The 27,945-nt window shown below is 43.5% G+C and overlaps 1 protein-coding gene across 4 annotated transcripts in view; it reads left to right on the top strand.

Moving 5' to 3' along the window:
• The window catches only part of LHFPL2 (LHFPL tetraspan subfamily member 2), a 174,349-nt gene that overhangs the window by 54,152 nt on the left and 92,252 nt on the right, over positions 1-27,945 (top strand). The window lies entirely within an intron of this gene.

Raw genomic sequence — 27,945 nt, 5'->3', positions numbered from 1 at the left:
TCCATGTCTGATAATTCTGTAAAGGAAGAGCTGCATATGGATTTCTCAAGAGGCAGGTCAGGTGGTCTGGTATTCCCATCTCTTTAAGAATTTTCCACAGTTTGTTGTGATCCACACAGTCAGAGGCTTTGGCATAGTCAATAAAGCAGAAGTAGATGTTTTTCTAGTATTCTCTTGCTTTTTTTTGATGATCCAACGGATGTTGGCAATTTGATCTCTGGTTCCTCTGGCTTTTCTAAATCCAGCTTGAACATCTGGAAGTTCACAGTTCACGTCCCCGTAGTTCATCCATATTGTAGCATATGTCAGAATTTCCTTCCTTTTTAAGGCTGAACAATATTCCATTGTGTGTATTGTGTGTATGAACCACATTTTATTTGTTCATTCATCTTGCAGTGGACTGCTGGGTTGCCTGCACCTTTTGGCTATCGCAATGAATCTTGCTGTGAATATTGGTTCTTGTTCTGATGGAACAGCAAGGACCCAGGAGTAGATTCTGTTTTGACTGATTGTGTAAAGGAACCTCTGTTTATACAGCTTCGAATCTTTTTTGAAATTCAGAAAGAATAGCCACCCAATTGTCTGGAGTAATCCGGCTAAGTGTGTGTTTCTGTGTACTTGGATTTTTCATTAAGTTGAGGATTTAATGTAGATGAAATTAGAAGGGAAGAAGTGAAAGATGTTAAAAAAGAGAGGGCGGAGTCTCTTGGCCACACAACTGTGAAACTTTGTTAGAGAAAAAGGGGGGAAAGAGTCACTCCCCCCACAGAGCAGAGAATTCATGCTGTTTACCTGGAGAACTATAAACCACCCAGGAGATAAACCCAGGTTAGCTCTTTACAGAATTATCAGTGTATCTTCAGTGAGAGGAATCCCCTCCACACAGCTGGCTGCAGCTTGCAGAGGCTTCCTTCTGCCGCATGAGGCATTCATCCTCTCTCTCCTTGCTGGAGGTACCCCCCATCCTTCTTGAACTACTGGGCCCGAATGCCTCACCATCTCTGGTTCTTCTGGTTTCTTCCAGAGTTCCCTGGCTGGAATGCTACCACCGCAATGGCATCTTCCCTTTGGCCTCTAACTATAGGTCTGTGAAGTGAAGTCGCTCAGTCCTGTTCGACTCTTTGTGACCCCATGGACTGTAGCCTACCAGGCTCCTCTGTCCATGGGATTATCTAGGCAAGAATACTGGAGTGGGTTGCCATTTTCTTCTCCAAGAAATCTTCCTTATCTCTCATTGCTATTCTTTGAAATTTTGCATTCAGTTGGGTATATTTTTCCCTTTCTCCTTTGCCTTTGGCTTCTCTTCTTTTCTCAGCTATTTGTAAGGCCTCAGACAACCACTGTCCCTCCTTGGATTTCTTTTTCTTGGGGATGGTTTTGGTCACCACCTCCTATACAATGTTAGGAACCTCCATCCATAGTTCTTGAGGCACTCTGTCTACCAGATCTAATCCCTTGAATCTATTCGTCACCTCCACTATTTGTTCCTTTATATCCTCACAAGACCAAGTCTTCAGTACCTTATATGCCCTTCACTTACCTTCCAAAGGACTTGGTTTTAACAATGCCAATTATTCCAAAAGAATGTCTGTGTTCGACACTTGTCAGAAAGAGCTCTGTATAGGTGGGAGGGTGGAGATGATGATGGGATGGATTATAGGGCCAAAAGGATTTGCAGGCATTTTCTTTGCATTGGTCTCAGAATTTCCGTTGAATTGCAAGTTGTTATCCTGTGTTTCTATCCCAGCTCTTCAGCTCTGCCTTTCCCAGATGATTTCATTGAAAAGCAATGACGAATTATGACTTGTCTTTTCTGCTGGAGCCTTAACAGACAGTTTTTTCCCAACTGTAAACATTTTAGTAAGTCTTTTGTTTAGTGAGTCATTAATTTGATGAGGAAAATGTCCTAATAAAGATAAAGAAACTGTAAACTGTTTCAAAAGCTGCAGAGGGAAAAATGTTCAGGCCCTTGTAGGTCAACTGCTTCCTCTTGTTCCTTGCATTTTGTCTGTTGCTTGGTCATGGGAACAGACAGAGTTTTGGGGTTTATGTCATCTGAATTCCCTTCTGTGAGGAACTTGGACGTACATACCAACTGTGGATGTCTGATTTCTGCAGAGTCTCTTTATGGACAGGGGCTGTATATGAGGTGGTTGTTTTGAAAAATTGTTATTTAGTTGCTGAGTTGTGTCTGACTGTGATCCCGTGGACTGTAGCCTGCAAAGCTCCTCTGTTCATGGAATTTCCCATGCAAGAATACTGGAGTGGATTGCCATTTCCTTTTCAAGGGGATCTTCCCGACCCAGGGATTGAACCCATGTCACTGGCTTTGGCAGGCAGATTCTTACTGCTGAGCCAGCAGGGAATCCCCTTTATGAAAAACTGTCAATGAGATTTACCCCTTCCACCACAAACTAGCACATTAAATGTGTCACTAGGTTGGCATCGAGACATAATTGTTTCGGAAAAGGCAATGGCAACCCAATCCGGTACTCTTGCCTGGAAAATCCCATGGACAGAGAAGCCTGGTAGGCTGCAGTCTGTGGGGTCGCAAAGAGTTGGACAAGACTGAGTGACTTCCCTTTCACTTTTCACTTTCAGGCATTGGAGAAGGAAATGGCAACCCACTCCAGTGTTCTTGCCTGGAGAATCCCAGGGATGGGGGAGCCTGGTGGGCTACCGTCTCTGGGGTCGCACAGAGTCGGACACGACTGAAGCAACTTAGCAGCAGCAGCAGTACTCAGAAGTGTCATTAACTCCCAGGAATAAAGGGTCAGAGATCCTAAAATAGATCAAAGGCTAAAGAGACTAGGAAGCCTTCTTAGCTCTAAACCTGAGATAGCATAAGGCAGAATCTGCATTCTTCATTTGTACGAAATTTTTCTGGGATTATCATGACCTTACGTTCTTCATAATTTTGGTAATACTCAATGTTCCAGCATGGATATAGCTATTTCTTGGTTTTATTTGAATGTTTAGTGAAGTGTAAACTTATTTCATGTATTTTTTTTTTTTTACAGAAATGTATTGATCTTTATTAAATCCGAGGGTGAGCTTTATAGATGTTTAAAAAGCAACTGTCCAGCAATGCTTCATTTAAATGTCAGGAGGCAGTTGTCTGTCTCTGTGACTCTCAGTCTTTCAGGAGGGAGACCCAATTGAAGACTGGAAAAGAAAAAATAACACACTCGAAACTTCCTTTGATAGAAACTTTGCTTGCAGTATTTATTAGTTGTAAAAATGTATGAAGTGAGAAGGGAAAAATGAACCCTATATAGTCAGTAAAAATGAAAACCAAGAGCACAGTAAACTGAGGGGCTAAGTACATTAGAAAGAACTTGGATTTTGTTTTACTTGTATTATCAGTTAATACCTTTATGTAAGTTCGTATTTGCTCTCTTGCCAGGTACTTGTCAAAAGGAAACATGATGATCCAAAAATAACCTTTCATTATAACATACCTTTAAAAGTATTGCTCAGTGTTTTGTTATCATTGACTGGGACTTCCTGGACTATCCTTCTTCCCCCTGCCAAAAAAAAAATGTGGTACTAGGTATAATACCGCCATCTGTGTGAAGTTTGTGCATTTGTATTAGGTTGGTGCAAATGTAATTGTGGTTTCGGATGTTGAATTTTAAATTTTAAATCAATTTAAATTCAGCCTTCTAAATCAATTCACCCTTATAAATAGGCTGAAACACATCTTTTTAAATCAAAATAAGAACGATTACAATCAACACATTTTTGCCAATGAGAAATAAGTTTGTTCATTCCTATAGCTTAAAAATTCGTGTTTCGGATTCAGGGAAATTTTGGAAAGCATCTTCTGCCTCCTGCTGGCTGCAGAAGAGTTTTTCCTTCAAAAAGTTCTCGAGATGCTTGAGGAAGTAGTAGTCGGTTGGCAAGAGGTCACATGAATATGGCGGGTGAGACAAAATTTCATAGCCCAGTTTGTTCAATTTTTGAAGCATCGGTTGTGTGACATGTGGTTAGGGGTTGTTGTGGAGAAAAATCGGCCCCTTTCTGTTGACCACTGCTGGTCACAGGCGTTGCAGTTTTCTGTGAAAGAGTGAGTAAAAGTTGCTCAGTTGTATCCGCTCTTTGCGACCCCATGGACTGTAGTCCACCAGACTCCTCTGTCCATAGAATTCCTCAGGCAAGAATACTGGAGTGGGTAGCCATTCCCTTCTCCGTGCATCTCATCAATGTGCTGAGCATACTTCTCATATGTAATGGTTTCACTGGGATTCAGAAAGCTTTCATGGATCAGACCAGCAGCAGATGACCAAACAGTGACCATGACCTTTTTTTGGTGCAAGTTTGGCTTTGAGAAGTGCTTTGGAGTTTCTTGGTTCAACCACTGAGCTGGTTATTGTATAAAATCCCATTTTTGTCACATGTCATAATCCAATCAAGAAACGGTTTGCTGTTGTTGCATCTAGTAAGAATACGACACTTCAAAATGATTTTTTTGATTTTTGGTCAGCTCATGAGGCACCCACTTATCAAACGTTTTCACCTCTCTAATTTGCTTCAAAGGCTGAATGACCATGATAGTCAACACTGAGTTTTTTGGCAACTTCTTGTGTAGTTGTAAGAGAATCAGCTTCGATGATGGCTCTCAGTTGGTTGTTGTCAACTTCTGATGGCTGGCCATTACACTCATCTTCAAGGTGCTCGTCTCCTTTGCAAAACTTCCTGAACCACCACTGCACCATACGTTCATTAGCAGTTCCTGGGCCAAATGTATTGTTGATGTTGCAAGTTGTCTCTGCTGCTTTACAATCCGTTTTGAACTCCAATAAGGAAATCGCTCAAATTTGCTTTTTGCCTAGCATCGTTTCCATAGTCTAAAATACATATAAAATAAGTAGCAAATTATGTCATTAGCAAAAAACATAAAGCAAGAAATGGGCTTTAAAATGATGTATAACCTAACCATATTTATTTAAGAATATATTCCAATATTAAATGGCGAATTTCAACAACGCAGAACGGCAGATTAATTTTGCACCAGCCTAATATAATGCTGCAAGAGCATTTCATAGCAGACACGACAAGCCAAATTTGATAACTGTATAAATATATTTTGGTTAGCTGTCTTTCTAACTACATAGAATTATGAAATGCTCTTTGTGAGGTGTGATCTTGCAAACTACACAGGTTATATTCCGCCATGACACCCTGCAGGGGCTGGGTTTAATTCTGGACCCTTTTAACCTCTCATGATTGTCAAATAAACACGTCTTTGGTATGACGGGGGCTACACAGATGGCCAGGATTCCTGCATCCATTCAGCTGACAACTTTGTGTGCCACTGCAGGCTGGGTGTCAGCTGGAGCCTTGGGCACGTGAGGTGAGCTTGGAGAAGACAGGCAGGAACCAGCAGGTGTGCGACTGCCGAGTCTGCACAGGCTGGGCAGAGTGTGCCACGGAGGTCTCTGCTCAGCACTCACCACCTCCTGCAGTAAAGGAGGGCCTGGGAGGCAGGTCAGGACTAGGTACCAGCTGAGCTGTGCCTTGACTGCTGAAGTCCAAATCTAAAGCTGTTTTTCACTATAGCCTTTGAACCGCACTGCCCGTATGAATTAGGTGACTTGGTCATTTTTTAGGGAAACCTTTATTACACTCCCGTTTTGTATGCATATGGAAACAGTGCAATGGAAAGCATGGTCAGGGCCACTCGGGTCTGACTTCGCATCCTGGTTGCCACCTAATAGCCACTTGACCTTTCTGGACTAAAGATGAAAAGGGATACTGAAATATGCAGTGTGTGTTGGTCTCAGGGCATGAAGTGAGGTGGCCAATGCAATGATCATTATTAGTGCCTCCTCTTCCCTTAGTGCACCAAAGTTGAATACCTTAAAAAAGGTTCTGTATTTTGAAAGGTGCCTGATGAAATCAGGAAAGAAGGCAAGGCTAATGACAGGATAATGAGAGTGACTCACCTTGGGCACCTTTTATTGTTTCTGGACTAAGTGCTTTCTTTACATTTCCCCATCTAATTCAGTAATTCAGAAATAGGGGCTGTTTCATCACCACTTTACAGATGAGAAAAGTGAGGTGAGAGTGGTTCCATAACTTGAATTAACTCTGCCAGTCTGGCTCCAGAGCTCTTAACTGTCAGAACGGAGCTTCCAAAGAGGACAATGAGACACTGATAACAGCACCTCATCCTTTAAGGAACACTTCTCTGTACCTTGTTATGTTTCTTCCTCATAAGGAAAAATAGGAGAGGGCTAGAAATGGGGTTAGAAGACTGATGACTTGCTCAGTGTCACTGAATCCGTCCGTGGCTGAATTGGTGCAAGAACGCTTCCTGCTTGATAATCTTGTGTTTACAGGATGAAGGTAGATCAGTGCAGAAATCCTTTTAATAAGTGAATGCTGTTAAATGTTTCAAATACGGAACAGACTCAGGGAGGTTGCATGCATTGTTCAAAGTGTCACATGTCACTGTCGCATTGTCAGTGGCCAGCATAATTAGAAAGGGCACGTCAGCCTCAGAACCACACCGCTTCTGAGCAACCCAAGTGGAAGGGCTGGGAAGGACCGATGGAATCTGTCTTCTGGTCCCCTGGCTAGGGTGCCTCCTCAGGCTGCCTCCTGGATTCCGGAGCTGTCGTGGAGGAGCAGCCCTGGAGCAGGTTGCTGTGAGCACTTGCTGTGAGCCCCGGTTGCCTCCTGCTGCAACCAGAAGGGAGATGATAAGGGGCCTGTGTGGTGAGGATGGTACGGACCGCCTTCTTCCCATGCTAATCACGCTTTCTGCAAATTGAAGGCTCAGCGCAATTTTAAAGAAAGCAAGAGAGACAAGAAACCAAATATGGTTGGGCCAGGAGCCTTTTGGAATTATGTGGTGTTCTACCCTGTAGCTGGAGATCCAGTTTCAGATGCCTGTGATTATGGCCTTTGCAAACAGTTGTCAGAGAAATTCGTAAGACTTCCAAAGGCTGCGGAAGAGCAGATGTGGCATTAAATTTCAAGCACAGTTACTCATAATAGCTTACATGTGGACCCAGAGTGTTCAGGATTCAGGCCTGAGTCCCTGTGACCAGGAGGTGTGGGATGTTGAGCAGAGGTGTCAGCATTTTCTGGTGATCTTTTCCTGTTATGTCCCTTATTCCCGGCCCACAGACCCTTACCAGTGGGAGAACTCTTCCATAACAGCTAGCTCACAGCGCCTAACACTGTCATCCCTTTGTCCTGTTTAATAAGAAGACTCGACGTGACTGCTTTGCCAACAGGCATCAACCATGCCAGCAGATAGACTGTGGAAAGTGTGAGTCTCTGTGTGCTCAGTTGTGTCCAACTCTGCAACCCCAAGGACTATAGCCCACTAGGCTTCTCTGCCCATGGAATTTCCCAGGCAAGGATACTGGAGTGGGGAGCCATTTCCTACTCCAGGGGATCTTCCCAACCCAGGGATCCAACCTGTGGATTGGCAGGTGGATTCCTTACCACTAGTGCCACCTGAGTCTCTATCAGTTCAGTTCAGTCGCTCAGTCGTGTCCGACTCTTTGCGACCCCATGGACTGCAGCACGCCAGGCCTCCCTGTCCATCACCAACTCCCGGAGCCTTATGTCCATTGAGTCGGTGATGCCATCCAACCATCTCATCCTCTGTCATCCCCTTCTCCTCCTGCCTTCAGCCTTTCCCAGCATCAGGGTCTTTTCTAATGAGTCAGTTCTTTGCATCAGGTGGCCAAAGTATTGGAGTTTCAGCTTCAGCATCATTCCTTCCAATGAATATTCAGGACTGATCTCCTTTAGGATGGACTGGTTGGATCTCCTTGCAGTCCAAGGGACTCTCAAGAGTCTTCTCCAACACCACAGTTCAAAAGCATCAATTCTTCAGCGCTCAGCTTTCTTTATGGTCCAACTCTCACATCTGTACATGACTACTGGAAAACCCATAGCTTTAACTAGACAGACCTTTGTTGGCAAAGTAATGTCTCTGCTTTTTAATATGCTGTCTAGGTTGATCATAGCTTTTCTTCCTAGGAGCAAGCATCTTTTCATTCATGGCTGCAGTTACCATATGCAGTGATTTTGGAGCCCAAGAAAGAAAGTCTGTCACTGTTTCTATTGTTGCCCCATCTATTTCCCATGAAGTGATGGGTCCAGATGCCATGATATTCATTTTTTGAATGTTGAGTTTTAAGCCAGCTTTTTTGCTCTCCTCTTTGGCTTTCATCAGGAGGCTCCTCAGCTCCTCCTCACTTTCTACCATGAGTCTCTATGGCCAACTTAAATTGGCTGTGCAGTAGACATTGTCCTGTTGTTAGTGAAGTTCAAAGTATTCAGCCTTGCCTTGTTTAATATTTCTTTTCCACAGTTCAAATGGCATGGACTTTAATGACTGTCAGAAATACCTTTATTTTATTATTAATAATGAAGGTCAAGATCAAAAGGATAAGGTGTAATTATAATAAACTAGCAGTTGTTCTTTTTGAAGCAAAAGCTGCTAGGTTTCTCCTTATCTCCAATAAAGAGGTAAGCTTACTGAATTAAAAAATTTGAAGTGTTCATTAGTCAACAAAAACGATTAAAAAGAATATTCTAAGTCTTAGTATATCTAAAAAGGATATTCTCATTCTTGTTATATTGAAACACCCTTTTCTAGAGCGTTTCAAATAGTAATTGCTGGAAAACACAGTTTATCCTAGATTAGTAAGTGGAGAACCCTAAACCGAGTGGTGGAATAGAATTTAAGGATCAACTTGTTTTTTTTTTTCCCGTATAAAATCTGGACGTTTCTGCGATTGCTTTATTGAATGTGTCTGCCTGCTCTGTTGGGGAGAGGAGCCAGGGAGGATGGGGCCTTGCACAGGCTCCCCCCTGGAACACTTACACACTCCGAGTGGGAGTCTCTTCGCAGGCTTGACTGCCCCAGTGTGTAACCGTTTTGTGGTGACCGAGGAAGCAGAGACAGGCTGAGGCGCCAGAAGCACACCAGCTCTGGGAAGCTGCGTGCATTGGGCTGCAGATCCTGCGTTCAGACACTGTGGTTCCTCTGTTATGCTCAGGGCTTCTGCAAAGCCAGGTGGGGTAGCCCTCTTCTGTAAATGAGGCAGCGTGAGACTCAAGGGATAACACGGAACAGCCACCTCCAGTACTTGCCTGCTGCTTCATTGTTACGAAACCGTCTCACTTAATCCTCACAGCCGCCCAGTGAGGTGGCACGTTGATGAGCCTGTGTTAGGAACAGCAGAGCTCTTAGAGGTTTGAGTCACTTGCCCCAGGGAAAGGAGACTGAAAGGGCAGCTTTTGGCGGCACGTGGTAATTATGTCCCCACACTGCAAATAGTGAAGCCGGTACTTACCCCCAAGAGTCTGCACTCCAGAGTTGATGCGGTTCCTCCTCCGTAGGTCCTTCAAAGAGGTACAGCCTCAGATGAAAATGGCCTTGCCATCCCTTCCACTTGAAGCTCTGACACTGGGAGCTCTTGTGAGAAGGGTCTGACCGCAGGCCCTATCTGTAGCATGGAGTCGATAGCCTGTCTCTGTGATTGTTGTAAGTGATCCAGGGAGACGAATGCAAGGGCTCAGTTCGTCCGTGATGAGAAGGAGGAGGTTTGTTGTTACCGCTAAGGTCCTCAGTGCTCTTGAGGTTTGAGTTCTGGAAGATTCTGTCTCCCTTGATGCATGGCTGGGATGTTTCTACGCAGAACACTTACTTACTCCTGACCCTCTGGTACTGCACACACCCACAGTGGTTTCCTGGGGGCTAGTTTCCAGGGATCGATCGCAGCTTTAGCACCTCTTTCATCATCTGTTTCCTATTCATTCCACATACCCCCAGGTTCAAACTTTCAAGATTCTTCTACCTCATCAAACCATGGAGACAGCTGGGCCTCTGGTTCTTGCTCACCCTCCTGCCTTTCTAAGGCCAGTGGTACCCATAGTCTCTGTCCAGAGCTAAGCTTTTAGTTCATCCTTGAAAGATTTATGGAACATTTTTGTCCCAAGCAGAACCAAATGCTTTATATCCTTGTGTGTCACTTAGCCGGGAGTGAATACATTATCATCTTGTCTCGTTTCCTAGAAACAGATACAGACAGGCCCACAGGAGGACCTAAGAGCTGAGGTCACACTGCTTCCCTCATTTGCATTGTCAACGAGGAGTACTTCCTGACAAATGCTACTGTTCTTTTTACCTTCTCAAGAAGTTTTTCATCCTGGCTGTCTTTTCTTTTTCATTTACTTATGGGAAGTGGAAAGAATATAGGAGGCTCTATTCCTAGTTTTTCAGTATTAATCTAAATTTTATGAAAATCCTAAACTGATCAGCTTCGCCCTCCCCAGCTGAAATCTCCTTGAGCTTAAAATGCCATCTCCTTTTTCAAAGTCGCCCTTCTTAACTGCTTGCCAAGAGTTCAGAATCATTTGGGCTGGATCATGTCAACATAAACTAAGACTAAAGATCTCTTATTTATCTTCTAGAAGAAAAGCCATTTTTAAAACTGTCATTCCTTTCAGAGAAAAAAGAGAATGAAAAACTAAGCCATTGATAAGACAGAATAAATGAAAATTTGAATGGAATGGGGACAAAATAAGTTCCCTTATTTTTAATTGTAGGGCTTCTGTTCATGCAAAGTGACCCAGGGATAAAGAAGTAGCCAGTTTGAGTTGAGCTAGATAAAGATGAACAAAAAAGTTGAAAACCATTGAGTTATTTGCCATCTCCTTTCCTGTTATTGCTAATGGAATGGGTTTCTCAACCAGCATCTTCCTTCTGATTATTACAGATGAGGAAGCTTCAGGGACTTACCTGATCTTTTACTTCACCTGAAGATCCCTGTCACAGTCCTTGATTAGATATGCTAAGCTGGAACATAAATAAAGTGTTAAATGAGATTTTTTTAAGAGCAATTTTTTAAGAATCCTAAAAATCAGTCAGTCCACTCAGTTAACCAGTGTAAGTTACGCATCATGGTAGGCATTTCAACTTGGCTCGGTGCTGAAATCTGAAATTATTCCAGCTGTGGCTCGAGTCGTTGCTCTGTTTTGACCCATGGTACCGGGAAATGGCCAGAGAGTAAAGATGGCAAAATCGCTGAAGTTGGGACCCTTCATAAGCCTTTTTGCTTTGTTTGAGGCCAGTTTTCATCCTTTTTTTTTTTTTTTTTTTTAGTGTTAGTAGCTCAGTTGTGTCCAGCTCTTTGTGACCTCATGGACTGTAGCCTGCCTGGCTCCTCTATCCATGGAATTCTTCAGACAAGAATACTGGAGTGGTTAGCCAGTCCCTTCTCCAGGGGATCTTCCCAACCCAGGGATCAAACCCAGTCTCCTGCTTTGTGGGCAGACTCTTTACCATCTGGGCGACTCAGATGCAAAAAGAGGGAGGAAATAAATTACACTTTGGTACTGAGATTTGAGTTAATCTTTAGTATTATACCAAGTGTACCTTCTCAGAACGGTCTGCTCGAAACACAGCTTTCATGAGTAAGCACTCTCCCAAATCATAGCATCTAGGTAGCAGAGAGCTGGACCTGGAGTCTCTGAGCCCTCACAGTGCTCATGTATGTTACTGATGGATCTCATGATAATTTTACCTTGTTAGAGGACCTGTGGCTAAGAAAAATCTTGATACGGGAAACCTAGCATGTAAGGTGGAGTGGAGAGTAATGACGTCGGAAGCCTTGTACTGAATGATTCCTGGAAGGTGGTTCCCAGAGGAAATTGATGATGAAGTGAAGCTGTTCATATCACCCCTTGATCTCTTAGCAAAAGAAGGTACCCCAGGTGGAGGAAGAAGCCTCTGAAATAAATATGACCCAAGCCATTCCCAAACAGAGATAAATGTTTCAATTTGAAATGGAGCTGCCAAAAGCTCCATACCAGGAATCTTCTTTCTTACAAGAAAATGAAATTATCAACCATACCCTGGTTATGGGTGATCAATTCCAAACCCTGCTAGAGAGAGTCTGAACTCAGCCTCATTTGGACTAGTTGGCAAAAAAGAAAACGGAGGTCTTACTCCTCCTTTCTGCCCCTTAGGTCATAGATTTTCCCTACTCTCTCATTGCTTTTGAAAAACTCAGTAATATTCCTTTTATTCTTTCTGTGATTGATGTCTTTGTCACAAAGATTATGTGCTGGCATTCCTATCTTTACATTGATCCTGTAAAAAGGTGAAGTGCAAACGACCATGCCAGAGAAGGAACATAATTAATGTCTTTGTGATGCTGTCCAAGTTCTTGAGAAACTATTAGAACTGGATTATCTTGGTGTTTGCCAGTTGAGGTCAAGCCAACAACTCTACTTGTCTTTCTTTCCCAGAGGGCACGACAAGAAAAGACAGAGAGAAAAGTTCAAGGAATTAAAAACAGAGCTTTCATTAGGATAGCATTTGAGGTCAGGTAAACATCTCTTTAGAGTTTCATTGAAAAATTCCAGGAGGCCAAGGGCAAAATCTCCAGAAGACTTGTTTCAAGGAGTTATAGCTCAGTGGAATTTAAAATAATTTAGGAAATTTAGGAAACCTGAGTATGACATTGCTTAGGGGACATTTAGAAAGACAGAAAGGGAAAAGGACGCCAAAACCCCAAATTTCTTCTCATTTGAAAAGTGTGGAAGGCCTGGGAATGATTTTCCAGAGTGACTAGGAGACACCTCTTCATTGTACACGCGTTTCTTTCCAGAGCCCGCACACTGTTCGTGTATGTTATCGATGGATGGGGTGTTAGTTTTGCCTTGTTATAGGACATATAACTAAGAGAAAGCATGCTGAGGTGGAGAGTAATGATGTCAGAAACCTTGTACTAAAGGATTCCTGGGAGGTGGTTCTTAAACTTGTGAATTTGAGTCACGAATGCAGAGACCCATGGTGCACATAGGGTCATCTGGGCAAGGAGAGCAACAAAACGACAAGCAACAAGTCCATCCTTGTAACCCAGGCACGTGTCCAGTGTGTGTGGTTTAGACAAGCAACAAGTCCATCCTTGTAACCCAGGCACGTGTCCAGTGTGTGTGGTTTAGCCTGTAGCATAGTTCTTAGTTGTTCACTTCTGTGTTGTTCCAGTTACTAGTTTCAGGGTTCAGATGACATCTTTAACAAGAGCTAAGCTCTTGCTTAACTTTTTTTTATAAAGTTGAAAGCAACAGTCCCCTTTGACTCTGAAGGAAATTAAACCACAAGTCAGATTACCAGTGGAGACGGTGGAATTTCTGTCCCAGAGATCTTCAAAAGCAGAGCATGAACGTTAGGTCACTTAAGTAAGTCTGTTTGGGGACTAACCAAGATGACACTTTGCAGAGTTCCAAGTTCGTAAGACAACTCATGTTACTATTCATATATCCTAGAACATAAGGAAAATCAGTACTTTGTTCCATTATCTTTTTAAAAATTTATTAAAAAAAAATTTTTTTACTATAATACAGTTGATTTAACAATGTTGTGTTAGTTTCAGGTCTACAGCAAAGTGACTCAGTTATGCATATACATATATCCGGTCTTTTTTTTCTTTTAGATTCTTTTCCTGTATAGGCCACTATAGAGTATTGAGTAGAGTTCCTTGTGCTATACGGCAGGTTCTTAGTCGTTGTCTATTTTATTATATAGCAGTGTGTATATGGAGAAGGCAATGGCACCCCACTCCAGTACTCTTGTCTGGAGAATCCCATGGACGGGGGAGCCTGGTAGGCTGCAGTCCATGGGGTCACGAAGAGTCGGACATGACGGAGCGACTTCACTTTCCCTTTTCACTTTCATGCATTGGAGAAGGAAATGGCAACCCACTCCAGTGTTCTTGCCTGGAGAATCCTAGGGATGGCGGAGCCTGGTGGGCTGCCGTCTATGGGGTCCCTCAGAGTCGGACACGACTGAAGCGACTTAGCAGCAGCAGCAGCAGTGTGTATATGTCAGTTCCAATCTCCCAATTTATCCTTCTGTTCCATTATCTTTTGGCTTCTTAAAAATGTGTTGACTTTTCCATGCCCTGAAATGAGTCTCCCATTTGTGTTGTAATGCTAATGTTGCTTGTGGAAATTTGGGAGTGAGTAGGAGGGAGGAAGAAGGAAGTCCTTTTAGAAGATGACATTCGATCTTTTCAGAGGATGGCACTGGGAGGTCACTTGGCTTTGACAGAGCTGGCTTGCCTGAGCATATTAACAAACTCCCCAAAGAGCGGCGTTTAGCTTGAGGGCACTTCCTGTAAGGAACTGTTGCTTTACTAAATGATCAAGCTTGCTGGCTTTAAACAGTCTATTAAATGAGAAGAGGTTGGTTGGTTCATTGTCATTGGAAGCTGTTAACTTTACAAAGTTAAGAAGATAGTCTGAAACAAGATTTTTAAATCATCTAGCTCCACTGTCAGTCCATAATGACGAAAATGAAAAAGTCAGAAAGTTGTTTTGTGGCATGCCAAACCACAGTGAGCATAGTTCTGGATGACTTGATGAATTCCCAATGTCCCTGGGGCCCTCTGCTTTCTGCAGACTGTATCCAGCCTAGCCTACCACGTGGTGATGAGCGAGCCTCCCTCCCGCCTGCTCACCTTAAAGCGACACTGTTCATTGGCTTGTGAGCATCTGTAAAAAAAAGAATTAGTTTCTTTAAAAATGGAAGAAGTTACAAGCCATTAAAGGTGCTGAGCAGACAGAAAAACAAAGGTAAAATTGGAAGGGTTTTGTGTGTGTGTGTGTGTGTGTGTGTGTGTGTGTGTATGTACCAGTAACTTGTGAAAACATTTCATTCTTTTTAGTGAAGATTTATCGTAACAATTTTAGGAAGGCTGATGTCCTGTGTGACTCTGTTTCTTGGAATTGTCCAGTCAGTGTAGCATGGATTTAATACATTCCTAGGGACCTAGAAATGAAAATACACTACCTTCCCTTTGTCTTTCTTCTCTTTGTCTCTTTTGTTTGTCTTGTTTTCTTGCATAGGCAAAAATAAAGGAGAGAACGCTAAGTTATAACATTTGGTTTTAGTGCTGTTTTCTTTCCTTGTTCCATTTGAAAAAGGACACATCCATTAAAGTAAGACCCTGTGTTTTCAGTTGTTTCTCTCTTTTAACTTTCCATTCATTTGAAGTTGGCTCTGCCATGTGGTGGTTTTCCAGATGTTTGTTTATTTACAGTGAAACCCTTTCTTTCAAATGAAATCTTGTGTTTAACTTTAATATATGAAACAGAGAAAATACAGCTGTTCTTGGGGTCTCCCCTCAGCCTCCTCCCGTCTCCTGGTGCCTGAGGCACAGGTGGGCACCCCAGGGCCCGAGGAACCTGGTGTTTAATCCCCTGGCATGAGCACAGGATTAGGAGAGAGTATGCAGTTTGCTGTCCCCCAGCTTTGCCACCCAGACATTTTTTTCCTCACTTCACTTCTCTGGACTTAAGTTCCCTGTTCGAAAAAACAATGGCTTTGTATCAGAGCATCCCCGAGGTTCTTTCTGCCCTCTTTCTGAAGGAGATCAGCCCTGGGATTTCTTTGGAAGGAATGATGCTAAAGCTGAAACTCCAGTACTTTGGCCACCTCATGCGAAGAGTTGACTCATTGGAAAAGACTCTGATGCTGGGAGGGACTGGGGGCAGGAAGAGAAGGGGACGACAGAGGATGCGATGGCTGGATGGCATCACTGACTTGATGGACGTGAGTCTGAGTGAACTCCAGGAGTTGGTGATGGACAGGGAGGCCTGATGTGTTGTGATTCATGGGGTCGCAAAGAGTCGGACACGACTGAGCGACTGATCTGATCTGATCTGAATAGTCAGCAGTTCTGAAGTGTACACAGAGCTCTGAGGCAGTGAAAAGTTCAGTGACTGAGGAATGCAGACACGGGGAACAGGAGATCTGGCTCAAGGAAGGATTGTCCCCTGCCAGCGTGAAGGGTTCATGTAAATGAGAGCACAGGAACCAGAAGTCATGCAGCAGAAGAAATGTCTCTGAAGAGAGTGTTTTCTGGAGATTTCAGTGAGGCATCCTTTAACACACGGGAGTGGGAGCAGAGGGTGGGGTTTGAGCCAGTTGGGGGTTGCTGTTTAACCATTGACTGCAGTCGAATATGCTGCTAAGTCCTTGGCTATTAGAGCTTCCCAGGTGGCTCAGTGGTTAAGAATCCACCTGCAAATGCAGGAGATGCAGGTTCGATTCCTGCATCTGGAAGATCCCCTAGAAGGGGAAAAGGTGACCCACTCCAGTATTCTTGCCTGGGAAATCCCATGGGCAGAGCAGCCTTGCGGGCTACAGTCCATGGGGTTGCAAAGAGCCAGACACAACTGAGTGACTAAGCACACATGCCCACACTGGGCTGTTAACAAATAAAATGATGTTCCCTCGCTAGAGAAAGTTCTGTCCTGTGTGTGTGTGTGTGTGTGTGTGTGTGAGAGAGAGAAAATGCACTGAGGCCTAGTTTAAAAATCTGCAGCCAGTTAACACGTTTGGTTAAGAGAATGGGGATGGTGCGGCCAAGGTCAGGGTTCAGTCATTCGCTCAGTGGGCCAGTTAACTGGGCAGGGCTCTGGAGCCAGACTGTACTTTTAACCCTGACCAGCTGCTCCTCACATGTGTGCCAGGGGTCACAGGGAGGGTCAGAGAGCCTGGAAGGATATCTGAACTCAGCTTTTCCTCCCAGGACCTTGCAGGCAGGTCCTGGTCAGGGAGGGCTTGGCATCTTATCTTGTGGGTAGGGGATGGGGGTTGGGGGAGCACACAGTCTCCATCTTGAACAGCCTTGAGGAAAATCTAAAATACTCTTTGTAAGCCAGGGTCTCAGTGAATTCTGACTGTGGGTCTTTCCAATTTGAAGACAGAACTTTCAAGGCTAAGTTACAGTAGAGATTACTGAAATAATGCTCTATAGTTCTTGTGACTGCCGGCCTCCTACTCTTTTGGGAATTGGGAGAAGGGCTGGTGTTAGAAAATAGATCTGTTTGTATTTTAACCCCTTGAAACCCATTGTTCTCTGTAGCTGTTCTCATTTCTTCATTGAAACACCACTTTGTAATTAAAATTGAAAACACTTGGTTTTCATCTGTAAAAGAATAGCGTACAGGAATCTTATGAAAGTTGTTTTTAAAAATATGATTCCAGTGCTCACAGTTCCCCCAGAGAATGGTTCTGTATGAATAGATCTTACTACTAATTAAACACGGAACAGTTTCTCTTGTTTCTTAGCATAAATACAGTCATGTATGAAGCCTACGTGGGATTTCATCTTTGCCCAGGAAAGCAGTTAGCTTTAACTGTCATTTCTTTTCTATGAAAGATAGAAAAAACAAGTCATCTGAGCTAAAATATCTCCAACACTTTTTTGAGAAGAGACATGTTCATTTTTGTAAACATTACAGAAGTATAAACCTTACGTACCTCTTAATCTCTGCACCAACCAATCCTCACAGTAAATGGTCCTGCTCTAGAGCCAGTGGTGAAAATGGGTATAAAAGTTAGAGTTTTAAGACATCTGTTGGGTTTTATCCCCAGAATTAATTTGCTTCACTCCAGTGGCTTCCAAAGTGTTTGTTTTCATAGCGAGTGCTTTCAACAAACAAAATTTTCAGTGGAATTTTAACATTTTAAAAAAAGATAACCGCAGAGACAGTGAAGTCCTGGCCGGGGACGCACGCTTGCTCCTCCGCCCCGCCAGCGACACCCCAGGGCCCCTCTGCAGCCGCGCTTGGGGCGGGCGCTCCACCCAGTTGCTTCAGCGGGTGTGTGTGGCGGCGTCGGGCCTTCCTTCGGCTCCTTGACTAACTCTTCTGAATGGCGCGCTCCTGGTGACGTCCGTTGCCCCAGCACCGACTCTGGGTGGTTATTTTTAGTTAAGCGACAGTTAGTCACAAACTTAAAAGCAAACCACCTAAACCAACCAGTGATTTTTTTTTTTCCTGTCCTGAAATTGGACCTTTCCACTTGACTCATCTTCTGAGTTTGGCTCAAATGCCGTATTTGTCACTACTTTTTAGTCTGTGCCAGGAGGTTTTTCTCCCAGGGAATTTACGTTCAAATCTGCAATAACAGTGCTTGTGGTACGTTAGATGCTCGTGTTCACCAACCTGGTAGGAATGAACTTTTCCTTTTATGCCTCCTTCTGAATAATTGTGTTCCTGACTGCCTGCTTTCCACTGTTGGAACAACACATAATAATACAGCATTAGTTCACACGGTGGGTAACGCTGGAGTATCTCTTAACCAGACTGATTAGCCTGGAGTAACTCAGAATGCTACACAAGGAAAAGAGCCTCCTGTAAGTATACGATTCTTGAATCAATGCTTTGAGAGTAGAGTGGCACTAAGGATCGTCGGTCTTAGTCTGACGAGTTGTTCGTATATTGCAAAGCATTTTTGAGCACCTTCTGTCTAGAGTAATTTGGCTAAGCCTGGAGGAGACAGACCAGCTATTTCACTTGTACTCACTCCGTTAGTATGCATCCCTGTAAGGTAGATGCTATTAATTTTATTTTTTTTAACTATACGATAGTCAGCTCTTCCCTTACTCTGGGATGATCTCACCCTTAACTATGACTTCAGTCACCTCCTGATAATTTCCCAAATTCTGTGGACTGCTCTAAACTCTTCAGTTCCTGCACTTTGCCTACTGGCATCCCCCCTACTTGGCCACCTAACCAGTTATGGTTGGCCCTCCATATCCCTGTGTTTTGCACCCACAGATTCAACCAGCCTTGGGTTAAAACCTGCCAATACAGAGGGACAGCTATACTTCAAACTTGAAAAGCCTCAATGAGCAGATAGAGGCTACCCTCACGTGATCTCCTTTTTCCCCCTGAGTTTCTTATCTTGATCCAGACATTACCATCTTCCTCTACATGTATTCATCAACTGACGCTGAGAACTCAATCTGTCTCAGGTGCTAGTCCAGATATTAGGTGTCCATATAGCACAGACTCAAGCATATTCAAGGCTGTGCTTTAATGGAGCTTGCACTTTAGTGGACAAACAACTAACTTAAACAAAATAATAAAAAACTATATCTATACCTATCTATTGGGAGAAACGTCAAGAACCTCAGATATGTGGCTGATACCACTCTAATAGCAGAAAGCAAAGAGGAACTAAAGAGTTTCTTACTGAGAGTGAGGAAATGAAAGAGCCAGCTTAAAACTAAATTTTAGAAAAACTAAGATCATGGCATCTAGCCCCATTACTTGATGGCAAATAGAGGGGGGAAATGTGGAAGTAGTGACAGATTTCCTCTTCTTGGGCTCTAAAATCACTGCAGATGGTGATTGCAGCCATGAAATCAGAAGACAATTGCTTCTTGGAAGGAAATCTATGACAAACCTAGACAGTGTTTTAAAAAGCAGAGACATTTGTCTGCCGACAAAGGTCCATATAGTCAAGGCAGTGGGCTTCCCAGTGGTCACGTACAGTTGTGAGAGTTGGGCCATAAAGAAGGCAGAGCACCAAAGAATTGATGCCTTTGAACTGTGGTGCTGGAGAAGACTCCTGAAAGTCCCTTGGACAGCAAGGAGATCAAACTAGTCAATCTTAAGGGAAATCAACCCTGACTACTCATTGGAAGGACTGATACTGAAGCTCAGAATCCAGTATTTTGGTCATCTGATGTGAACAGATGACTCATTGGAAAAGTCCCTGATGCTGGCAAAGATTGTGGGCAGAAGAAGAGGGCAATCAAAGGATGAGATGGCTGGATGGCATCACCAATAGTGGACATGAACATGGGCAAACTTCAGAAGATGGTGATGGACAGAGAGGCCTGGCATGCTGCAGTCCATGGGGTCGCAAGGGGTCAGACATGACCGGGCGACTGAACAACAATACCTGTATATCTAGACATGTCTGTATCTACCCATTCATCCTTTTGTGTGGATGGCTGTCAGACAGTGGTGAGACACCTGGAGAAAAATACAGCAGGGTGAGGGTTCTGGAGACCACGAGGATGTGTGTTGCACTCTTCAGCGAGCACGGTCAGGGAAGAAGGTGGTATTTGCACAGAGACTTGAATGAAGTGGGGATAAGCCATATGCATATCTGTGATCTGGAGGCAGGCCTGTTAATCCTTGCTACTCAAGGACTGAGTCATGACCATTTTTTTTAATGTTGCCCGAGCCATAGCTTGTAACTGGATGTACTTAGCCAGCAGATGGATGTACTTGGACCTGGGAACCAGATAAGGAAATAATTACTACCCAGTGTGCTGGGTGTGGCACAGTCATGCCTAGAAGTCTGCATGGGCTCTGAGAAGAAGCAGATGGGAAGAAGGCAAAGGCAAGAGTAGGTTTAGAGTTGGTCTCACAGATTACACTTGAGGTCGGTCTTAAGCAGAGTTCCACGTGTGGAGTTGGCGGGTAGGAGCATATAGAGGTAAACAGAGACTGATTTGGAAGACATGACATCAGCTTTGGGGTTAAACCAGCCCACCAAGAAGGGGAGCACAGCACTGTGACTTGTGATAGGGAGTGGTCAGCAAATTTAGGTGACCTGGAAATAGGTGTGTGTTCTAAGAGGATAAATTCGTTAGTCTGACCTTGAATGCTGTCCTTGGGAAAGAACAAAAGGGAGAAAGAATCTTAGGTTTTCCCTTTTATCCCTTTCCCAGGTAACCCCACACCAACAATGTTCCTTCCCTACATCCCCCTTATCCTGTGTCCTTTTCTGACTTTTAAAGACAGCTTCAGCAAGGATTCCTTATCTGAGGCTATTGCAGAAGCCTCTGACAGCTTCACTGGAAGATCAGTCATTATGTGTTTTGAGAATAAACTCTGCTGTGTTGTGCCCCCAGGAAGGGACCTGGTGACCCCGGAAGCTGAGGGAGGAGGGGCGGGGCTGACCTTTGCTTCTGACCCAGGGTGAAGCTGTCTGGGAGGAAGGACAGGTTGGCTCTCTTAAGTGAAGGGACATGGGCTCTGGGGTCACTCACTGGGAATGGGACGAATGTGCAGTGGGGACCCTGCTGGAACGATCTGGCATCTTCCATATGCAGCTTTGGCTTTATTTTGGTTTTACTGTGTTTGCCTTCCTCTTCTCTAATTTGTCAGGGCAGGTTTCCGCCACCTCCCACTTGAAGTTTTGTTTAGAAGGCTTTATACAGAGATTCCATGACAAGAATTCTGGTGTAATAATCGTTTTTGTTCTTTAATACCAAATCTTTGCATTTCTCTGTGCGCTCAGGTTCCCCTGCTCAGATAAGCAGAGCTGGTTGACGAGCTCAGATCCTCAGCATGCCTCCTTCCCTCCCTCCCTGGAGCGCAGCTGCTGGGCTTCCTTCTTCCTTGTGGGCTGGTGGTTGTCGTAAGCAGGCCCTGTTACACGGCTCCTCTGCCAAGGAGTGTTGGGATTGACTTTTATTGATGTTATACTGTATGTTACTGTGTGAGATTTAGTGCCATCATAAGCTTCCTAAGAATATTTTATCAAAGGTTCATGTCCCCTTTGCTTTGTTGTGATATGGATTTTTACAAATTTCTCGAAATGTTTGTCCCTGAAAGTGATGAAAGCTGTGTCGTACGGTTTTCATGCAGTTAATGTTTGAAGTGACTTTGTTCTCCAGCCTTCATTCAGAGGGTGTCCTCACTTGTGCCCTGGTGACCTTGTCTGTGGTATAAATGAAGATACTTTTCATTGTCTCTGCACCACCAAAATCCCGTTACCCGCTCACCAAGGTCCAAGGTTTAGCAAAGCTCAAAGCCTTTGATTCTGAAGACGGAAGCGTCAGGTTCTAATGCCAGTAGTGACCCACGTACGTTGTGGTGTAAGCCACAGTTCCCAGCCCTTCCTGCAGGGTCTTGGGGGCGCGGTTCCAGGGCATCTAGGCAGACGGTTGCCAGCAGCACATGAGAGGAAGTCCTTTCCTGGAAAGTAGCAAATACAGCCTCGTTCTGGTCCCCTCAGTGCCTGGCAGATGCTTCCCCAGGTGCCCAGTAATTTCTGGGTGGAGAGTGGATAAAATAAAGGACAGGTAAATGCTTCCATGCACATGTAAGATAATGAAAAGGGTAAGTATTTAAGCTGGGTTTTCAAAAGCAAACTATCCTATCAGTAGAGCTGTCTTGCTTAGAGACAGTCTCCTTTTCTCTGATTTCTTTCCTGTGTTTTTGGGTAATCGCAAATCCTTTAAAGGAAAGGCATTTCCAGAATGGTGAGCTGGCCTGTTCTGATGGTGTAACAGCCCTGTGCCTCAATGAGCTTCACTTCTGTGATGGCAATGCCCTGTGAGGATCTTTGAGAAGCATTCCTCAGGTCAAACAGGCTCATTCCTGGACTTCACAGGGTTTATCATTGATGGCCAGCCTTGGAGCAGTGTCTTTACCTGCTGTACATATGCCTTGGCCTGTGTGAGTCCATATTACCCTCTTTGGAAAGCTTTTGAATGAGTAGACTTTATTTTGAGTTTAAATCTTGGCGTCTGTTTTTCAGAACACTAGTCTGTTATTACTTAAGGCTTATGCCCAGATTTGGAATGCAGGCTGCTAAGAAATGTCAAACAGAAAGGGCTTGTAGCACTTAGAGTCCAAGTTCGTCGTGGGCTGCCTTTTGGCCTGGCGTGTGCCCTGGGCGTGCTGTGCTCACCTGCCCACCTGTGATGACTGGATCTGTCGGTCTGAAATGATCTGTTCTTGAACAAGTGATGTTGGGTTATTTGATGAGGTTTGCTCATTGCCAGTGCCTGACTATATTCACAACTGCTTCTCTTTTGCAAAATGATCATATGCCTATATTCAAGTTTAAAAAATAAACAAGAATATTAAGGGTAGTTGTCACTCAGAGGAAAGTTTTTCAGAATTAAAGAGCTCTTTAATTATGCACACACTCTCCTCCACCACCTGTATTCTAAGGCTATTCCAGGACAGAAGACATTCATGGAGGTTGGTCCAGACATTGATTTTTTCTGTTTTTGATTGGAGGATAATTGCTTTAGAATATTGTGTTGGTTTCTACCATACATCAACACAGATCAGCTGTCGGCATATGTCTGACCCCTCCCTCTTGAAGCTCCCTCCCATCTCCCACCCCATCCCACCCCCTCTGGGTTTTCACAGAGCACCAGATTGAGCTCCCTGCGCTACACAGCAAATTTCCACCGGCTGTCTAATTTTACATATGGTAATGTATATGTTTCTGTGCTACACTCTCAGTTCATCCCACCCTCTCCTTCCTTCCTGTGTCCACAAGTCTGTACTCTATATCTGCGTCTCCATTGCTGCCCTGCAAAGATATATATATGTGTGTGTGTGTGTGTGTGTATATGTATCAGTCCTGGAATATATATATATCTCTCTCCATATAAATGCATTAATATATGATATTTGTCTTTCTTACTTCACTCTGTATAACAGGCTCTAGGTTCATCCACCTCGTTAGAACTGAGTCAAATGCATTCCTTTTAATGGCTGAGTAATACCCCATTGTGTACATGTACCACAACTTCTTTATCCATTCATCTGTCGATGGCCCTCTAGGTTGCTTCTGTGTCCTAGCTGCTGTAAACAGTGCTGTGATACAGACAACTAGTGTGTTGAAAATGTGCCCACTTGAGGACCACCCTGCGAGGCCAGTGTGGCATTGCCCCCTGTTCCTCCCATGCCCTCTATGTCGTCTGGTGCCCCTGGGGCTTTCTCCTCCTTCTGGAATCCTGCTGACACTTCTGCCTGATCATCTTCTCCATGCTATAAACCCAGTGTTCCGTCTTCCCCCTATCCTGCTTTTTCTGATGACCTGTGGGACATTTTCCTAATGGAATCATCCATTGGTTTACACAGTAAACATTCCTGAAATGTGCCCCCTGCCTTGTGCTCAGTGTAGGAGATAAAATCCCAGTAAGCTAGAGTTAATTTTCTTCACAAGGAGCTCCCGGTCTGGTGGATTTATAACTGAATGTTGGGGAATGACCGACAGTTACGTGAATGGACATAGCCTGGCTCTGCATGCGTAGCAATAGCAGGCTTGGCGGGCAAACCTGTCGTGTTCAGAGGCAGTCTAATTGAGTCTCACTGGTTGCTGGCTCCTTGATAGGCTATTCTGTGGTGCCCAGATATTTTAAACCTCACCCTTTAAGAGCTTCATGTTGATGTCAGGACTTTTGAATTGAGTCATTTCTCCTTCCTTAAGAGTGAAAGGAAGCTTCTGTGATGAACATTTGGCTTATAGTCTGTGAGGTCTTTGAAAACTTGAACTTCAGTCATTCCCTGTGTGGCTGAGTGATGGGGCAGGCATTGGAGAGGTTCAGGTTCCCAGCATTTCACACGATTTAACACAGTCCAGCCTTTGGCAATCTGCCACCCTCTCTACTTGGTAGACAGGTTATGAAATTTGACACTCTTACATCTTTCTTGGAAAACCTTGTAAGTTCAGCAGTCCTTCAACGGTTGACCCATTTCTGTTAAATTCCTGTTGTCAGACCCAAGTGTGAGGTTATCTCAGACCTGTTGTCAGAGTAGTCTGTGCATTTCATTGACTTTTTAAAAAAAACTGTCAGCCTAGTCTTTGAGTGACAGTTTATACTTTGATGCAGAAACTGGACACTGCTCTTTTTGTTTACTATGCTGCCAGCAACTTCCTTTAAAATGTGAACCGAATTCCCCAAGCATATATTATATCAACATAGCACACTAAAGTAGGATTTGGACAATTCCTTTAGCTGACACATGGAAGCAGAGCCTTAGAGAAGTGTGTCTACCAAAAATGCAGAGAACTTCTTTAGTGAGCTAAGAGGGATGCTCTGTGAAATGGTAGGGGTCTGAGCATATTTTGCTTTGGCTAATCTCCTTTGGTGTTCACCTCCATGCTTCACATCTTTGGGGGCCGTCGTCGCCCCTGTCCTTGATAAATTAAGTATGATGGTTTAAAAGCATCAGGCCTTGGTTGTTGCAATGTTTCTTGGTTGGAAAGACCCTGGACTTGGGAGTCACAGGTCCGAGGTTGGAGCCCAGATTCTAGCATTTACTGTGTGATTCAACTTAAGTTGTTCAGATTCCTACTCTGTAAAGTGGGGATGATAAATAAGGTCTGCTCCCACCCCAACTCCAGCGACCTCTACTCCTACTGTGGATCAAGTGAGCAAATGAATTGCAGAGTGTCCTGTAACTTACGCAGTACTCTGCTGTGGGAGCCCCCTTCTCACCAAGGATGGGTTTTGTGAACTCGCACAGGGCCCCTGAAATGCCTCTTTCTGCCAAGGACAGTTACTGAGGCTTTCCCTTCTACGGGTATCTGTGCTCACAAGCAGCTGCCTTTTCACCCACCCAGAGGCAGCCTGGACCTCGCTGGGACAGCTGTTTCTGATGACATTCTTTCTTCAGTTAAGCTGAAACCCAGCCTCCTAACTTCCAAGATAATTTACACTTCTTGGTTCTAGTTTTACAGAGTAACACGAAACAATTCAAATCAGTGCATATGTTAAGTTGTAGAAATTTATAACTGAGAAGGGGTCTTAAACTCAGCTTCCTGTTTTTGGCAATTCAATTCAATAAATAAGAGCTGGGGCCTGTCACGTGGGTGCTGGCTCCAGCTCTGAAGGCGGCTATTGTTTCTACTCCTGATCTCCGGAAGTGGAACCAAAGGGCAGGGGACCAAATGGGGATGAATGGGAAGGAAGAACTTTTAACTCCTTCATGAGCAAAAATATAGTGGTTTAATTTTTTCTTTTTTTTTAAAGAATTATTGCTAGAAGAAATAATACCTGCATTTATTGGGCTAGGAATAATTGAAATAGCTCAGAGGACTATTAATCTACAAGTGGACTTCCTGATGAGCAGTGTGACTTTGAGGAAGTCAGTCATTACTCTTCAGAATTAGTTTCCCTCAGGTTTAAAATGGGACTAAAATTTTCTGCCCTGCCTATATTATATAGCTGTTAGATATGATAATGTATATGAATTCAAATACTCACTTCTATACGCCATGTAACTCTTGGAAAATTCTTTAAACTTCTCTTTGTCTGCTTCATCTTTTAAAAGAGCATTGGTTAGAACCTACTTTAGAGTTTTTGTGAGAAATAAATGAGTTAATTTCCATGAAGTACAATAGAGCTGTGCTTGACAGCTAATGTGTAACACATTAAATATTTTTTATGAACTTTTGAGGGCTCTGATATAACATTTTTTAGTCTACTGTACTTTTTTAAAATAGCATCAAAAATAAAAATAGACTGTAACATCTTGTTTACCAAGCAAATGTAGTAACAGAATTGGCATCGTTTATCTTTCTCATCACTTTGGTAATTTCACAAGATGTGACTTGGTTGTCAGAAAAGCTTTATCATGATACTGAAAGCTTACTCCCAAATACCTTACTTCTCTGGACCTTAGGCCAAATTTATGTATTACTGAAAAAGCCCTGATGCTGGCAATGATTGAAGGCGGGAGGAGAAGGGGATGACAGAGGATGAGATGGTTGGATGGCATCACCGACTCGACGCACATGAGTCTGAGTGCTCTCCGGGAGTTGGTGATGGATGGGGAGGCCTGGCGTGCTGCAGTCCATGGGGTTGCAAGGAGTCTGACACAACTCAGGGACTGGACTGAACTGATGTATTACCGGAGGTGTTTTTTTCTTTGTGGTGTGAGTTTGGAAAACTGTAAGTGGGGATTGGGATGGTTTTCCCAGGGCGCTAGTAGTAAAGAACCCTCCTACCAATGCAGGAGACTTGAGAGACTCAGGTTCGACCTCTGGGTGGGGAAGATTGCTTCAAGGAGGGCCTGGCAGCCCAGTCTAGTGTTCTTGCCTGGAGAATCCCCTTGGACAGAGGAGCCTGGTGGGCTACTTTCCAGGGTATCACAAAGAGTCAGACGTGACTGAGCACGCACGCACAAGATCCAACTCTGCCTTTTCTGCTGTCAGGGCCTCCAGAGCTCTGTCTTAACTGGCCAGAGCTTTGCTTGTGTTATAGTAACAAAAGAGATTTTTAAATGTTAACTTTGATTTGAAAGTGTCCTAATTCAAGTATTTTTGTAGCCTATTTCGCTTTTAGAGGTAATGAAACATTGATCAAGAACTTCATTTCTAATAGACCCATTCATAATAAGCCTAGTGGCTTATTTCACAGAAGCTATTTCCAGGTAAAAATACTGATCATGACTTCCCATGATGTTCCCTGAAGGGGTAAAATTAAACTGTGGGAAATGCTTGGAATTTAACTAGTAACTAACTTATAAAGAACCTTTTAAAGAAATCATAACTCCCCTAAGCTATTATATAACAAAAGACCTTATGAGTTCAGAATTCTTTTATGCGTGTATTTGTCTTAACTGAAACCCAAGGAGTATTATTAAGTATCTTCAAGTTTATAACTGAACTAAAATGGTTTCTTTAGACTGAGGAGGCTTTGAGTCCCATGCTGGCTTTTCAACCTCAGGTCCAGTCTGGGTTAGTGTTGATGCTGCATATATTAACCTGGTTATCTGGATATAAGCTTTTACTCATATACTGTATTATGTTATAGTCCTACAGGGCATGATTAGGGTAAACATTTTTAAACATACATAAAGCACAGGTTAATTTTATCTGATAGTCAATTTCTTTTCCAGACTTTTACATAAAGGTATGTCAGATTTCTATCTGGGGAGGTGATGAGTAGACTACATAGAGAGAAAGAGGTGCTTTCAAGGGACCACATGGCAGAGTGAAAAGGGCATGATTTGGAAACCCTGCTTTTCAATGATACTGGGAAATTTCTCTGCTTCTTTCATCATATGTTAATGGCCACGCTCTGTGTCTGGAAAGGTTATAATCTGGTGCTACACAGTCCTGGGTGTACAATAAATTCCCAACAAATGGCAACTGTGACATTTTATATTAGAAATTTGTTCCATTTATGTTTAATATTTCAAAGCAATGCTGAAAGACATTTTGGTCTGTTTTATGATCGTTTTAATGGGCTTATAATTTTCTAAGTTTACCTAAAGACTTTGAGAACATCAAAAGGAATACTTGATTTTGAGATAAACTAATTAAAAATCCTTCTTCTATTTACTTTATTAGACTTTTAATGACCATTTTTCCATTTCTCCAGTCATTGACATGCT

Source organism: Bos indicus, chromosome 10 (genome assembly GCF_029378745.1).
Source record: "Bos indicus isolate NIAB-ARS_2022 breed Sahiwal x Tharparkar chromosome 10, NIAB-ARS_B.indTharparkar_mat_pri_1.0, whole genome shotgun sequence".
In the NCBI taxonomy this organism is placed as follows: Eukaryota; Metazoa; Chordata; class Mammalia; order Artiodactyla; family Bovidae; genus Bos; species Bos indicus.
The sequence above is the reverse complement of the archived record's forward strand: the minus strand, read 5'-3'. Positions and strand labels throughout refer to the sequence as shown.